Source organism: Geotrypetes seraphini, chromosome 7 (assembly GCF_902459505.1).
Source record: "Geotrypetes seraphini chromosome 7, aGeoSer1.1, whole genome shotgun sequence".
Taxonomy (NCBI): Eukaryota; Metazoa; Chordata; class Amphibia; order Gymnophiona; family Dermophiidae; genus Geotrypetes; species Geotrypetes seraphini.
Window position 1 is genome coordinate 38016913 of NC_047090.1, and position 15170 is coordinate 38032082.

Genomic DNA, 15170 nt, shown 5'->3' on the forward strand with positions numbered 1-15170 from the left:
GTCCCCATATCTCATGACCAGAATTGAACATCAGAGGCTGACCAGACCACATTAGACCGTTGGCTTTTATGCAGTTCCAGGCCAGTAGTCAGCCGGAACATACATAAATGATAAATAGTAGTACCTTGAGAATACCGCTAGATGTTATGGTGGCCATTTTGACCATGGAGACACTAGGGGCAGGAATGAGGTTCATTCCTGCCCCCCCTCCACCAGTGCCCCTCTTGACCACTACAGAGTTCGGTTCCGACTAAGGGGATGGGAAGACGGCCTGAATCTGTTGAGAGGGCTGTTGCGTTGTCAGGAGGTGTGGGAAGAGGTGTGGGGTAGAGAGAGTGAAGGCTATTGGAAAGGTGACAGCCGGTATATGAATTTGCGTATATCTTCTGGCTCCTCCCACATAACCTTCCTGTGTAGACTGACTCCAAAATGGCTGCTTAAATCGCTTTGAATATTGAGCAGTCTATCATCTTCTCTTATTCCCAACTTCCCCAGTGCTGCTGAAGATCCAGGCATTTTCTGGTCTTTTCAGATCTGTTGGCTTGCTGCATGACCCTAAAATAACCCTTTCATTCCCTTTCATTTTGGTTGTCAGCTGTTTTGAAAGCGGTGGCCTTTTTGTACAGCGTTTAGCGTTGGTTCCAGATGAAAGTGGCCAGCTATGCCTCTGAAACCAGCTCCGGTCGAACCACGTTACGAGGTTTACCAGCATAAGGAGTAACTTCAATTATTACCACGCTAAACCAGCTAAGGGTTTCTTGTTCAATGCTTTCGTTGATTTGAAGGGAGCTGTTTATCTTCAGAGTTTCTTATTACATTAATTAACTAAAATTTACTAAATAGCTCTTCACAAGTCCAACAAGATTTAATATATTTGGTGCACTTTGATTCACATTTAATTTAGGATGGTGTGTAGATTTAAGTCACATAACATAACTTTATTCTTCTATACCGCCATAATCAGACGACTTCTAGGCAGTTCACACCAAAGAGAGCTGGACAATCGGCGAATTACCATATGCAAATTATAAAAGTACAACATATTACTCAAGAATAGACATAATAAAATTATTGGATTTAGTGTGACTTCTGTTTACTTGCTTGATAAGTGAGCTTGTCACGCTTTTTGAGCTTAAGGGAAGCGCTGGAAGGGTTCTTGCCGATTGCTTATGCTTATTTCTTCACACCGAGGATATGTTTTCACTAATTTAATTATAGATATAAATTTTCTTATTTACATTGTGGACTTTGTGTGGGCTATTTAGTGGTCAATGTAGGTACCTCCGGATTGATTACCACGGCCTAGCTGCTATCACTCGTGACTTTCAAGGACTTTGTGGAGTATTGAGATTTCCCACCTAAAACAACCCTGACAGGATGTTTGGTCAATGCAATGCCAATGCGCATGCTCCTTCTTCATAATTTTCACCCTCTGTTTATTGCTAACTTGCTCCCGGACTCTTTGGCATCCCTCCTCTTTTCTCTGCTTCCTTCCTGCCCTTTCCAACCCTCTTCCTACCGTAGCGGTCATCTGTTCTTCTCTCCCGATATTTCTTGCTGTCCTACGCAATTGCCTTCCTTGGTGGGTGGGTTGTGCTGAAGATGATCTTCTTAAAAAAAAAAAAAATTGTTCACTGATTTTCTTTTTTCAATCAATATTATTGTACGGTGTTATGACTACCCCCCCCTCGTTTTCAAAGCTGCGCTAAGCTTATTAGCACGCGTGCATGTTATCCTATGGAGGCTTCGCAGTTAGCGCATGCATTGATTTAGCACGCGTTAAATCCACGCTAAAATGCTTAGCGCGGCTTTGTAAAAGAGGGCCTATGTCACCTTCTAATAACAGTTTATTGAATATACCTGAAATAAAATTTTATATATATATACTAGCTTTATAGCCCGTTACATTAACGGGTGCTAGAATATATATGTGTGTGTCTGTCTTTATTTCTTTCTCTGTCTCCTTAGCCGTTTTCTGTATTTCTGTCTTTCTTTTAGCTGTCCACCACCACCTCTTGCGTGCTCCCCCTGTCCATTCTCCCTTCCTTTTACCTCCCCTGTGTCCACCACCACCCCTTCACTGCTCCCCTTATCCAGCAGCAGCCCTTCTCCCTTTGTTTTACCTCCCCCCTGTCCATCAGCACCTCTTCCTGCTCCCCCTGCCCAGCAGTAGGCCTCCTTTCCTTTTTTTCCATCCCTGTCCATCAGTACCTCTTCCTGCTCCCCCTGCCCAGCAGTAGGCCTCCTTTCCTTTTTTTCCACCCCTGTCCATCAGTACCTCTTCCTGCTCCCCCTGCCGCATGCTGGCCCAGCACTGGTTGCAAGTCTTGTCTGTGCTCTACAGTAGGCGGGTCTTTCAGCCGTCAGCAGACCTGATGCAAGGAGGCTGGAACAGATTAACTCTTACCTGATCGCTTTCCAGTGTGCTGAATTAAAACATGCTACTGGAAGTCAAACTCGATGCAGGCATAGGAACAGTGATGTGGCAACTTCAAGCTTTAAAAGGCACAAATACTCCAGCTATACCAAGGCGGGGGGGGGTCAGTTTCTTCTTAGCCCTTAGCATTTCCTTTTCAGTAATGCGCTTCCCTTTTTTAATTCAAAGCCGACGCCGAGGCTCCTCTCTCGATCACCGCCTGGTGCGGTTCGAGAGAGTAGCCGCGGCGGCGGCGACTTAGATGCGCTGTGTTTGGGGGGTAGGCAGGCGCGGGGACCGGGTTGCGCGCTTTCACGCTCAATAGATTTTGTGGCTTCTGTGGTGCCTGAGCTGCAGGAGAGGGAGCGGGTTGTGCGCGGCGGTGGAGGCCCCGACTGCCCCAGCTGCAGCTTCTTTGTCGTCGGTGATGTTGGAGAGGGATTGGACTGGTGAGGAGCTTTGGGGGCTGCTGCTGTCCTTCCACCGTGTCGGGCCCTTCGCTTTTCCTGAGTGAGCCGAGTTTCCATGTGTGACGTAAAGCACAGTTACTTACCGTAACAGGTGTTATCCAGGGACAGCAGGCAGATATTCTTGACTGATGGGTGACGGCACCGACGGAGCCCCGGTACGGACAATTTTAGAGTGATTGCACTCTAAGAACTTTAGAAAGTTCTAGCTAGGCCGCACCGCGCGTGCGCGAGTGCCTTCCCGCCCGACAGAGGCGCGCGGTCCCCAGTTAGGATAAGCCAGCTAAGAAGCCAACCCGGGGAGGTGGGAGGGACGCAAGAATATCTGCCTGCTGTCCCTGGATAACACCTGTTACGGTAAGTAACTGTGCTTTATCCCAGGACAAGCAGGCAGCATATTCTTGACTGATGGGTGACCTCCAAGCTAACAAAAAGAGGGATGGAGGGAAGGTTGGCCATTAGGAGAATAAATTTTGTAAAACAGATTGGCCGAAGTGTCCATCCCGCCTGGAGAATGCATCCAGACAATAGTGAGATGTGAAAGTATGAACTGAGGACCAAGTAGCAGCCTTGCAGATTTCCTCAATAGGAGTGGAACGGAGGAAAGCTACAGATGCTGCCATAGCTCTAATTTTGTGGCCCGTGACAGAACCCTCCAGTGTCAGGCCCGACTGAGCATAACAAAAAGAAACGCAAGCAGCAAGCCAATTGGAAAGAGTGCGTTTAGATACAGGATGACCCAACTTGTTAGGATCAAAGGACAAAAACAGTTGAGGAGATGATCTGTGAGGTTTGGTGCGATCAAGATAGTAAGCCAGAGCACGTTTACAATCCAAGGTATGCAAAGCCTGTTCACCTGGATTAGAATGAGGCTTTGGGAAAAAAACAGGTAGAACGATGGATTGATTAAGGTGAAACTCAGACACAACCTTAGGAAGGAATTTTGGATGTGTACGAAGGACAACCTTATCATGGTGAAAAACAGTGAAAGGTGGATCAGCCACCAGTGCATGGAGCTCACTGACCCTCCTGGCAGAAGTGAGAGCTATCAGAAAGACCACTTTCCAAGTTAGAAATTTAAAATGCATTGTGGCCAGAGGCTCGAAAGGAGGCTTCATTAACGCAGAAAGAACCACATTAAGATCCCATACAACAGGAGGGGCCTTAAGAGGTGGTTTTACATTGAAAAGGCCTTTCATGAACCTTGAGACTAAGGGATGAGCTGAGAGGGGTTTTCCATGGATAGGCTCATGAAAAGCTGCAATGGCACTAAGGTGGACCCTTATCGAAGAGGATTTAAGACCAGAGTCAGATAAGGACAAAAGATAGTCCAATACCAATCCCACTGCTGTAGATATGGGATTATGGTGATGTAACAGGCACCAGGAAGAAAACCGAGACCACTTCTGTTGGTAACATTGAAGAGTAGACGGTTTCCTGGAGGCATCAATAATAGAACGGACAGGCTGAGAAAGGAGAGCATGAGGTGCAGTCAGCCCGAGAGATACCAAGCTGTCAGGTGCAGAGACTGTAAGTTGGGATGAAGAAGCGTTTGCTGATTCTGTGTAAGTAGTGAAGGAAACAGAGGAAGAGGTATGGGTTCCTTGGAACTGAGTTGAAGTAGAAGGGAAAACCAATGCTGTCTGGGCCACCGTGGAGCGATGAGGATCATGGTGGCTTGTTCCCTCTTGAGCTTGAATAAGGTGCGCAGCATGAGCGGAAGAGGAGGGAATGCATAAAGGAAGAGATTGGTCCAATCCAGAAGAAATGCATCGGGTTCCAGACGGTGAGGAGAGTAAAGTCTGGAGCAAAACAGGGGCAGTTGATGGTTGTGGGGAGCTGCAAAAAGATCCACCTGAGGAGTGCCCCATTGAGAGAAAATGAACTGGAGAGTCGAGGGGTCGAGAGTCCATTCGTGAGGTTGAAGAATTCTGCTGAGATTGTCTGCTAAGCAATTCTGCTCCCCTTGGATGTAGACTGCTTTCAGGAATAGGTGACGAGCAGTCGCCCATGTCCAAATCCTTTGAGCTTCCTGACATAAAGGACGGGATCCCGTCCCTCCTTGTTTGTTGAGGTAATACATTGCAACTTGGTTGTCTGTGCAAATGAGAAGAACCTGAGGAAAGAGGAGATGTTGAAAAGCTTTGAGGGCGTAAAATATCGCTCTGAGTTCCAGGAAATTGATGTGGTGCTTCTTTTCCTGGGTGGTCCAAAACCCCTGAGTTTGGAACTCGTTCAAGTGAGCTCCCCATGCATAGGGGGAGGAATCCGTGGTGATGACTAGTTGATGAGGAGGTAGATGGAACAGTAGACCTCTGGATAGATTTGATGAGTTCAACCACCAAAGAAGCGACTGTCGAAGAGACGAGGTCACAGATATGTGTTGTGAACAAGGATCCGTCGCTTGTGACCACTGAGTCGCTAGGGTCCATTGAGGAGTACGCAGGTGGAGACGTGCAAAGGGGGTGACATGCACTGTGGATGCCATGTGTCCCAAAAGTACCATCATTTGATTTGCTGAGATGGAAGTTTTCTGGAATACCTGCTGACAGAGATGAAGGATGGTGTGAAGGCGGTTTGGAGGAAGAAACGCCCTCATCTGAACAGTATCCAGAATGGCTCCAATGAATTGAAGTCGCTGAGTTGGAATGAGGTGTGACTTGGGTAGATTGATCTCGAACCCCAACAGTCGAAGGAAGGAAATGGTCTGATTGGTGGCTATGTGAACGGACTGAGGAGAAGGAGCCTTGATGAGCCAGTCGTCCAGATAAGGGAAGACTTGAAAATTGTGGGAGCGGAGATAAGCTGCGACCACAATCAGACATTTGGTGAATACCCTGGGAGAGGAGGCTAAGCCGAAGGGTAGCACCTTGTATTGGTAATGATGTTGGTTGACAAGAAAGCGAAGGTATTGTCTGGACATCAGATGAATTGGAATGTGAGTATACGCCTCCTTGAGATCGAGGGAACATAGCCAGTCTTCCTGAGAGAGAAGAGGGTATAGGGTGGCAAGAGATAACATCTTGAACTTCTCCTTGACCAGACATTTGTTGAGATCTCTGAGATCTAATATTGGTCTGAGATCTCCGGTTTTTTTGGGGACAAGAAAGTACCGGGAATAAAATCCCAGGCCTTGCTGGTCTAGAGGAACTGGTTCGATGGCATTGAGAAGGAGGAGGGATTGAACCTCCTGACCGAGAAGGAGGGACTGAGCCTTGTTGGAAGCAGACTCTTTTGGTAGACTTAACGGTGGAGGAGTCTGAAAGTTCAGGGCATATCCGTGAGCGATGATAGCAAGTACCCACTGGTCGGAGGTAATTGCTTCCCATCGAGACAGAAAAACCTGGAGTCGACCTCCTATGGGCTGAGTTTGAAGGCATGAGGGAGGAAGACTGGCAATGTTCTCGAGAAGAGAGTCAAAAGGGCTGTGTAGACTTAGGTTGAACAGCCGGTTTTACAGCAGGCTGTTGTTGTTGACGAGCCTGTTGCTGCTGTTGACGCTGCCTGCGAGGTTGAGGAGGATGAGTCTGAGCTGGGCGAGCAGAAAACCTTCTTTGATAAGAAGGTTGTTGCCTGAATGGACGAGGAGGAGGAGGTTTCTTCTTGTTTTTCAACAAGGTGTCCCACCTAGTCTCATGCGCGGAGAGCTTTTGTGTGGCGGTATCCATGGACTCCCCAAACAGCTCATCCCCAAGACAAGGCGCATTGGCCAGTCGGTCTTGATGGTTTACATCCAGTTCTGAGACCCGTAGCCATGCCAACCTTCTCATTGCTACAGAAATAGCAGTGGCCCGTGACGTCAGTTCAAAAGTATCATAAATGGAACGGACCATAAACTTCCTTAGTTGCAAAAGACTAGAAGTACATTGCTGAAAAGCAGGAAGTTTACGGTCCGGAATGTACTTTTGAAAAGAGGTCACCTGTTGAATGAGATGCTTCAGGTAAAACGAGAAGTGGAATGCGTAATTACCCGAACGGTTGGCCAGCATGGCGTTTTGGTAAAGGCGCTTTCCAAATTTATCCATGGCCTTTCCTTCTCTGCCAGGAGGAACAGAGGCGTAAACACTGGCACCTACAGACTTCTTCAGGGTTGATTCCACCAACAAGGATTCATGGGGAAGTTGTTGCTTGTCGAATCCTGGAATTGGAATGACTTTATAAAGAGATTCCAATTTTCTTGGGGCTCCCGGGATGGTTAAGGGAGTTTCCAAGTTCTTATAGAAAGTTTCCCTCAAGATATCATGGAGGGGCAACTTTAAGAACTCCTTAGGAGGATGATCAAAGTCCAAGGCATCTAAGAATGCCTTGGACTTTTTAGAATCAGACTCCAAGGGAATTGAAAGGGTGTCTGACATTTCCCTTAAAAATTTGGTAAATGAGGAGTGCTCTGGCTTAGTAGCAGGGTCTTGCACCGATAGATCCTCCTCTTCAGATGAATAATCTTCCTCGGTACCGAGGTGATCATCCGAGTCATCCCACAAGTCAGGGTCCCGTACCGATTGGAGACGGCCCTGAGAAAGTGGAGTCGAGGTGCCAACATGTTTAGTCTTGCGTACCGATTTCCCCGAACGGTTGGAGACGGTACCAGGGGAGTGTAGAACGGTACGGGGCTCAGAGAACGGTACCGGTTCAGAAGTGTCCGGAGCAGAACGTCGTTTCGGCTCCGCTGATAGAATAGGCATGGACATGGATTTGTGCGGTGCCGACAAAGTCGATGTCAATAAAAGGGGTTGATCGACGGTCGGCACCGAAGGCTCACTGGGTACCGACACTGGAGGATTCGGTGTCAACAGAGCCGGGAGCAAATGTTGTAGTTGCTGTTTAAGCTGGACCTGGAGGATAGAGGCAATGCGCTCATCCAACGTAGGTCCCGATTGCACCGGTACCGGTCTTTTCTTGCTCGGTACCTTCGGTGCCGCTCGACGCTCGGGTGAAGTCGATGCCGATGACGAGGCAGTGACTTCAATGGGAGCGGAGCGTTTACGGGGCCGGCGCTCAGTCTGCAGGACTTGGCTCACTGCATGCTCGACTGGTGGCCCTAGGACAGTAGGGGAAGGCTTCTTAGCCGGCTTACCTACAGGAATCGACGTCGGTGATGTATCTGTCGGTGCCGAGACAGTCGGTGTCGATTTGGAGGAAGTTGCCGATGTCGATACTGGTGCAACTTCCATGTCGGTGCCGAACAGAATTCGTTGTTGAATTTGTCGGTTTTTTAAAGTTCTTTTTTGTAAAGAACTACAGCGGGTGCAGGTGTCAGCCCTATGGTCCGGACCCAGACACTGAAGGCACCACTTGTGCGGGTCGGAGAGAGATATAGGGCGCGCACACCGCTGACACTTTTTGAAACCCGGTGACGGGGGCATGAAGGGAAAAACCGCTGTAGCAAAATCGAAGCCGGAGGCTTCGATGGTGCCAACAGGCCCCGCCGGGGTAGTCAATAAAAAGTGAAAAAAATAAAACAATTTTTTTTTTTTTTTTTTTACAAACGGTAAAAGAACAAGAAAGAAATAAAATGAAGAGAAAAATACGCGCGAGCGGGAAGGCAAGTGAACAGTTTAGGAAAAAACTTCCAACAGCCGTTGGAAACACGCGTCTTCTTAGCTCCGCGGAATTAAGAAAACTGGGGACCGTGCGCCTCTGTCGGGCGGGAAGGCACTCGCGCACGCGCGGTGCGGCCTAGCTAGAACTTTCTAAAGTTCTTAGAGTGCAATCACTCTCGCATGCGCACTCTTGTGGCCACTTCCCTACAGATCAGATCTCAGGGAACACGGCTTAAGAGTGCGCATGCGCGCTTAACATTTTATTATTATATATATATATATATACAGTGGTGCCTCACACAACGAACTTAATCCGTTCCAGGAGCAAGTTTGTTATGTGAAACGTTCGTTGTGTGAAACGCGTTTTCCCATAACAATACATGTTAAAAAAAATAATTCGTTCTGTAGCATAAAATATGCTAAGATGACATAAAAAAAGATAAATTTTTGGTTATTATTTTTATTTAGATACATCTAAAAACATAATTGTTTTTTAAAACAACACACATTTTTTAAATTTAAAGACAGACTAAGTAGAGTCTAATTTTACAGTGAGAGGGCAGAGTCTCAGCGGCAAAAACTGGGACTTAACTGTTCATTTTTTTTTTTTTTTCTACCGTGTTTCCCCGATGATAAGGCAGGGCCATCAAATAAGACAGCCCCCCCTTTTTAGAAAAAAATGTAAAATAAGGCACCCCCCCGCAAATAAGCCACCCACCGATACCTGCGCTTACCCGAATCGGGTGGTACGGTGGGTGACTCCGTGTAGTCCCTGGCACCCCCGACACGATCGGGGCAAGAGGGAGCTCAAGCCCTCTTGCCCCCCCGACTCCCCGACACGATCGGGGCAAGAGGGAGCTCCAGCCCTCTTGCCCCCCCCCCCCGACTCCCCGACACGATCGGGGCAAGAGGGAGCTCAAGCCCTCTTGCCCCCCCGACTCCCCGACACGATCGGGGCAAGAGGGAGCTCAAGCCCTCTTGCCCCCCCGACTCCCCGACACGATCGGGGCAAAAGGGAGCTCAAGCCCTCTTGCCCCCCCCGACTCCCCGACACGATCGGGGCAAAAGGGAGCCCAAGCCCTCTTGCCCCGCCGATTCCCCAACTCCCCGACAATATCGGGCCAGGAGGGAGCCCAAGTCCTCCTGGCCACGGCGACCCCCTAACCCCACCCTGCACTACATTACGGGCAGGAGGGATCCCAGGCCCTCCTGCCCTCGACGCAAACCCCCCCTCCCCCCAACGACCGCCCCCCCCAAGAACCTCCGATCGCCCCCCCAGCCGACCCGCGACCCCCCTGGCCGACCCCCACGACACCCCCAACCCCCTTCCCCGTACCTTTCTGTAGTTGGCCGGACAGACGGGAGCCAAACCCGCCTGTCCGGCAGGCAGCCATCGACGGAATGAGGCCGGATTGGCCCATCCGTCCCAAAGCTCCGCCTACTGGTGGGGCCTAAGGCGCCTGGGCCAATCAGAATAGGCCCGGGAGCCTTAGGTCCCTCCTGGGGGCAGGGCCTGAGGCACATGGTCGGGTTGGGCCCATGTGCCTCAGGCCCCGCCCCCAGGAGGGACCTAAGGCTCCCGGGCCTATTCTGATTGGCCCAGGCGCCTTAGGCCCCACCAGTAGGCGGAGCTTTGGGACGGATGGGCCAATCCGGCCTCATTCCGTCGATGGCTGCCTGCCGGACAGGCGGGTTTGGCTCCCGTCTGTCCGGCCAACTACAGAAAGGTACGGGGAAGGGGGTTGGGGGTGTCGTGGGGGTCGGCCAGGGGGGTCGCGGGTCGGCTGGGGGGGCGGTCGGAGGTTCTTGGGGAGGGCGGTCGTTGGGGGGAGGGGGGGTTTGCGTCGAGGGCAGGAGGGCCTGGGATCCCTCCTGCCCGTAATGTAGTGCAGGGTGGGGTTAGGGGGTCGCCGTGGCCAGGAGGACTTGGGCTCCCTCCTGGCCCGATATTGTCGGGGAGTTGGGGAATCGGCGGGGCAAGAGGGCTTGGGCTCCCTTTTGCCCCGATCGTGTCGGGGAATCGGCGGGGCAAGAGGGCTTGGGCTCCCTTTTGCCCCGATCGTGTCGGGGAGTCGTGGGGGCAAGAGGGCTTGAGCTCCCTCTTGCCCCGATCGAGTCGGGGGGGCAAGAGGGAACCAGGCGGAGAGAGGGCAGTTAAGCGCAGTGCCTGCGCGGAAGGATGCAGCTCGGGCGACTTCGTTGTGTGAAACGAAGTTCGTTGTACGGATCAAGACATAAAGTTCGTTGTGCGCAGCGTTCGCTGTGCGAGGCGTCCGTTATGCGAGGCACCACTGTATATATATATTGAGCTGTGTCAGTTTACTTTTCTGTATTTGGAGGTCTTTGTATAGCACTTTGGTCAGAGCTGTATTCCATACAGATGATTAACGAGTTTACGTTTATTAAAACTTGATATACTGTACAAACCAGTTCAGTTCTAAGTGGTTTACAAACAATAAAATAATTAGTTCAAAGAAAAAGAATTCCCATAGTGAAAGGACAGAAGCAGAAACAATAAAGACCAATTATACAGATCAATAAAAGCATGACAAGTAAATACAAGGTGGCAAGTTCTTATTTGCAGATACTTCGTTTCCCTATGTGTTACTCCGAAAATAAGACTGGTCTTATATTAATTTTGGCTCCAAAAAAACACATTAGGGCTTATTTTCGGGGGATGTCTTGCTTTTTTTTTCAAGTACAAAAATCATCTCTCCCTTCCTCTCCTCCACCCCAATTCTTCCTCTTTACTTTCTCCCACCACCCATGTGCAGCATCTTTCCTCCCCCTATCACCCATCCCCTTGTACAGCATCTTTCTAGCCCTCCCTCCCATCCCTCTATGCAGCAGAACCCCACCGACCCTCCCACCGTGAGACTGACATACCGTACCTCAGAGGGCTCCAAAAACAGCAACGGCAGCTGCGCTCTGAACGGGCTGCTTCACGGCCTTCTCCCTGATGCTTCACTGATGATGTCATCAGTGAAACGGCAGAGGGAAGGTCCCGGCAGGGAAGGCCATGAAGCAGCCCATATAGAGTGCTGCCACTGCTTTAGGAGGCCTCGGTGCGGAGGTATGTCACGTCTCACCAGGGTGGGGGGTCACTGAATTGACGAGTCTGATTTTTTTTGGCGAATCGAGCAGCACTAGTGTCAGGAATGGAGTCGGGGAGTATCGGGGACATTTGGGGTGGGGAAGAAGCTTTGTGGGGAGGGTCGATCTTAACTAGGGCTTATTTTGGGGGTAGGGCTTATATTAAGAGCATCTTTAAAAATCATGCTAGGGCTTATTTTCGGGATAGGTCTTATTTTCGGGGAAACACACTAATTCATACTTGTGTGTTTGGTTCCCTTTAAAATGTAAAAGGAGACATATTTCCTTATTTAATGTTTGGGAGGGGCATTTTGAGAAATGGAGAGTCCTTTCCAAAGCACTTAATTTGCAGTACAGCAAAGCAACGTACCCGGAGAATTGTCATTTAATAAGCTCACTCAACGGTAACTCCAACAGACTTGCTGCTGGGACCCAGACGGGTATTACTGCTGTGGCATTATATGCTTAGATGAAATTTAGAATGAGTTACACTCCGTAATCTTCTCAACTCCTTGTTTGTCATTTTAAGAGAACAAAATAATAAAACGGTTGCCAAGGAATTGTCACCTCAGCTTGAAGGACCCTGGAAGGACTACCATGAGTAGATGTTGACAGTAAAAGTGTTGTACATTTGCAGAGTATTGTCGGCAACTTTGTACATTTTTTTTTCTGTCCTTCAGCTCCATCATTTTTAATATGTCAACTGGCAACAAATTCTGTTGTGCCATTCTTAGGCTCCAGGTCTTCATGTCAGGTCTTCGATCACTTGGAAGAACACTTGTGCTTTAGCAATTTAAAGTACGTCTACCTGAAACAGAGCTGTGAGATTTTGCTATATTAGCTATTATTTGTTATAACTTTCAAGATAGCATGCATATCTTGGAGAGGTGAGACAGAGGAGATAGGACAGACTGGGTAAGGAACTGGTTGAGTGGAAATCAACCAAGTGTAGTGGTCTATGGCAGTGTTCTTCAACCACCGGTCCATGGACCAGTGCCGGTCCACAGAAATTTCCTGCCAGTCCACAGGGCCAGCATATGCATCAGGCCCAAAACAGTGTTTTTCAACCGCCGGTCCACGGTGCGATCGATGCAGCGTTATCTTCGAGCCAGCTCCCTCTTTATAACTGATTCAGTGCACAAAGCCACGGACAGTGGCTCCTACAGGCATCCTGCGCCTGAACCGGAAGCCTTCTGTCTGACGTTACAGCGTCAGAGGGAAGGCTTCCAGATGAGGCACGGGACGTGCAAGGTGCAATTAGTACTATTATGGGGGCAGGGTCTGGGGTGGAGATTAGGTAGAGATGGGCAGGGTCCGGCCCACGACTTAGCCCCGTGTTCTTCAACCGCCGGTCCACGGACCGATGCTGGTCCACAGAATAATTCTTTTATTTCTGCCGGTCCATAGGTGTTAAAAGGTTGAAAAACACTGGTCTATGGTCTCTGAGGAAAGGGAAGTTACACCAGTAGTGTGCCTCAAAGTTTGTTCTTTTTAACATTTTTGCAAGAAATATTGCTGAAGGGTTGTCAGGTAAGATTTACCTCTTTGCAGATGATATCAAAATCTGCAATAGACACCCCTGATGATGTGAACAACATGAGGAAGGACCTAGCGAAGCTTGAAGAATGATCTGAAATTTGGCAGCTAAGATTTAATGCTAAGAAATGCAAGGTCATGCATTTGGGCTGCAAAAACCCGAGGGAACGGTACAGGAACTTTTGTGCATGAAAGAGGAGCGGGACCTGGGAGTGACAGTATGTAATGATGTTAAAGTGGCCAAACAGGTCGAAAAGGTGACGGCGAAAGCTGAAAGGATGCTACAGTGCAAAGGGAGAGGTATGGCCAGTAGGAAAAAGGAGGTATAGATTAGAGAGCTGCACGGGAACGGGGATGACGGGAATCCCGCGGGTTCCCCCTTTGGGTCACGGGGATCCCGTGGGGACGCCCCCTAGGGTCGTGGGGATCCCGTGGGGACGCCCCCTAGGGTCGCGGGGATCCCGTGGGGACGCCTCCGAGGGTAGCGGGGTTCCTGCGGGGTTGGATCGCAGCGGGGTTGGTCGAGCCGCGAGGGTAGTCTCCTTCTCCTTACCTGCCCTGTCGCAGCACACATCCGAACGGAAATCTTCCCGATGTCAGCGCTGACGTCGGAGGGAGGGCTTAAGCAAAGCCCTCCCTTCCTCCGACGTCAGCGCTGACATCAGGAAGACTTCCGGTCGGCTGTGTGTGGCTGCGGCAGGGCAGGTAGGAAGAAGGCAATGGCGAACGAAAGAGGGGGGAGGGGGCGGTCCGCCCCGAAGAATGTGCACAGCCGGTCAGGTCCCCCGATCGACCGACAACAGGCCCGGCCGACAAACCTCCCTGCCCTGTAGCCGCAAATCTAAATTACCTCTTACAGCAGCTTCACTACTCCAGCTGCTGTAAGAAGGTAATTTAGATTCGCGGCTACAGGACAGGGAGATTTGTCCGACCGGGCCTGTTCTGTTGTCGGTCGGGTGCAAAAGCGCCACAAAGGTGGAGGCAGGGAGGGAGGAAAGGTGGAGTGGAAAAGAAAAGACGCTTAAGGGGGGAGAAGGCCGCTGAAAGCTCTGGGGAAGACAAAGGAGTGGAGAAGGACGCTGAAAGGACATGGGGTAAACGGGAGGAAGGGGGAGGGGGAAGGACCCTGAAAGCACTGGGGAAGACAAAGGGGTGGAGAATGCCACTGAAAGGACATGGGGAAGACAGAGGGGGGAGAAGGATGCTGCCTGACAGGACATGGGAAAGATGGTGGGGGAGAAGGACACTGAAAGGAAATGGGGAAGAGGGAATGGGAAGAAGACGCTGGCAGGGAAGAAGACAGAGGTGCCAGACTATGGGGGGAGCGGAGGGAAAAAGATGGGTGCCAGACCAATTTGGGAGGGGGGAGAAAGGGAGAGGCACAGTAACAGAGCAAATGGAAGACGCAGAAGGAAGAGAGACAGTGGATGGAAGGAATTGAATGAGAACATGAAGAAAGCAGAAACCAGGCAATAAAGGTAGGAAAAAATTTTTTTTTTTTTTTTTTTTTTTTGCTTAAGGATAAAGTAGTATATTAGTTGTGTTGATAAAAATTTATAAACATTAGAGGCTCTGGTAGAAACCCGTTTACAAAGTATGTATTCTTCCCAATTAATATTTCCAAATTAATAAAGTCTTTTTGCTTATTTTTAAATGGGTTTCTACCAGAGCCTTTAATTCAGTAGCATAATTAAATGAAATAACTATTTCTGTAGTTTATAGTGACGGGCGGGGACGTAGGGGATTCCTCGCGGGGACATAGGGGATTCCTCGCGGGGACGGGCGGGGACGGAGGGGATTCCTCGCGGGGACGGGTGGGGACGGAGGGGATTCCTCGCGGGGACGGGTGGGGACGGAGGGATTCCTCGCGGGGACGGGTGGGGACGGAGGGATTCCTCACGGGGACGGGTGGGACTTTGGCGGGGACGGGTGGGGACGGGTGGGATTTCTGTCCCCGCGCAACTCTCTAGTATAGATGCCCCTGTACTCGTATGAGATCTCATTTAGAATATTGTGTACAATTCTGGAGACCACAACTTCAAAAAGATATAAACAGGATGGATTTGGTCCAGAGGTCGGTGGTCTTCGTCATAAGGTGTATGGGGACAGACTCAAAGA

The 15170-nt window shown here is 49.9% G+C and overlaps 1 protein-coding gene across 4 annotated transcripts in view; it reads right to left on the reverse strand.

Moving 5' to 3' along the window:
- ACSS3 (acyl-CoA synthetase short chain family member 3) overlaps positions 1 to 15170 on the reverse strand; it is a 182983-nt gene that overhangs the window by 22210 nt on the left and 145603 nt on the right. The window lies entirely within an intron of this gene.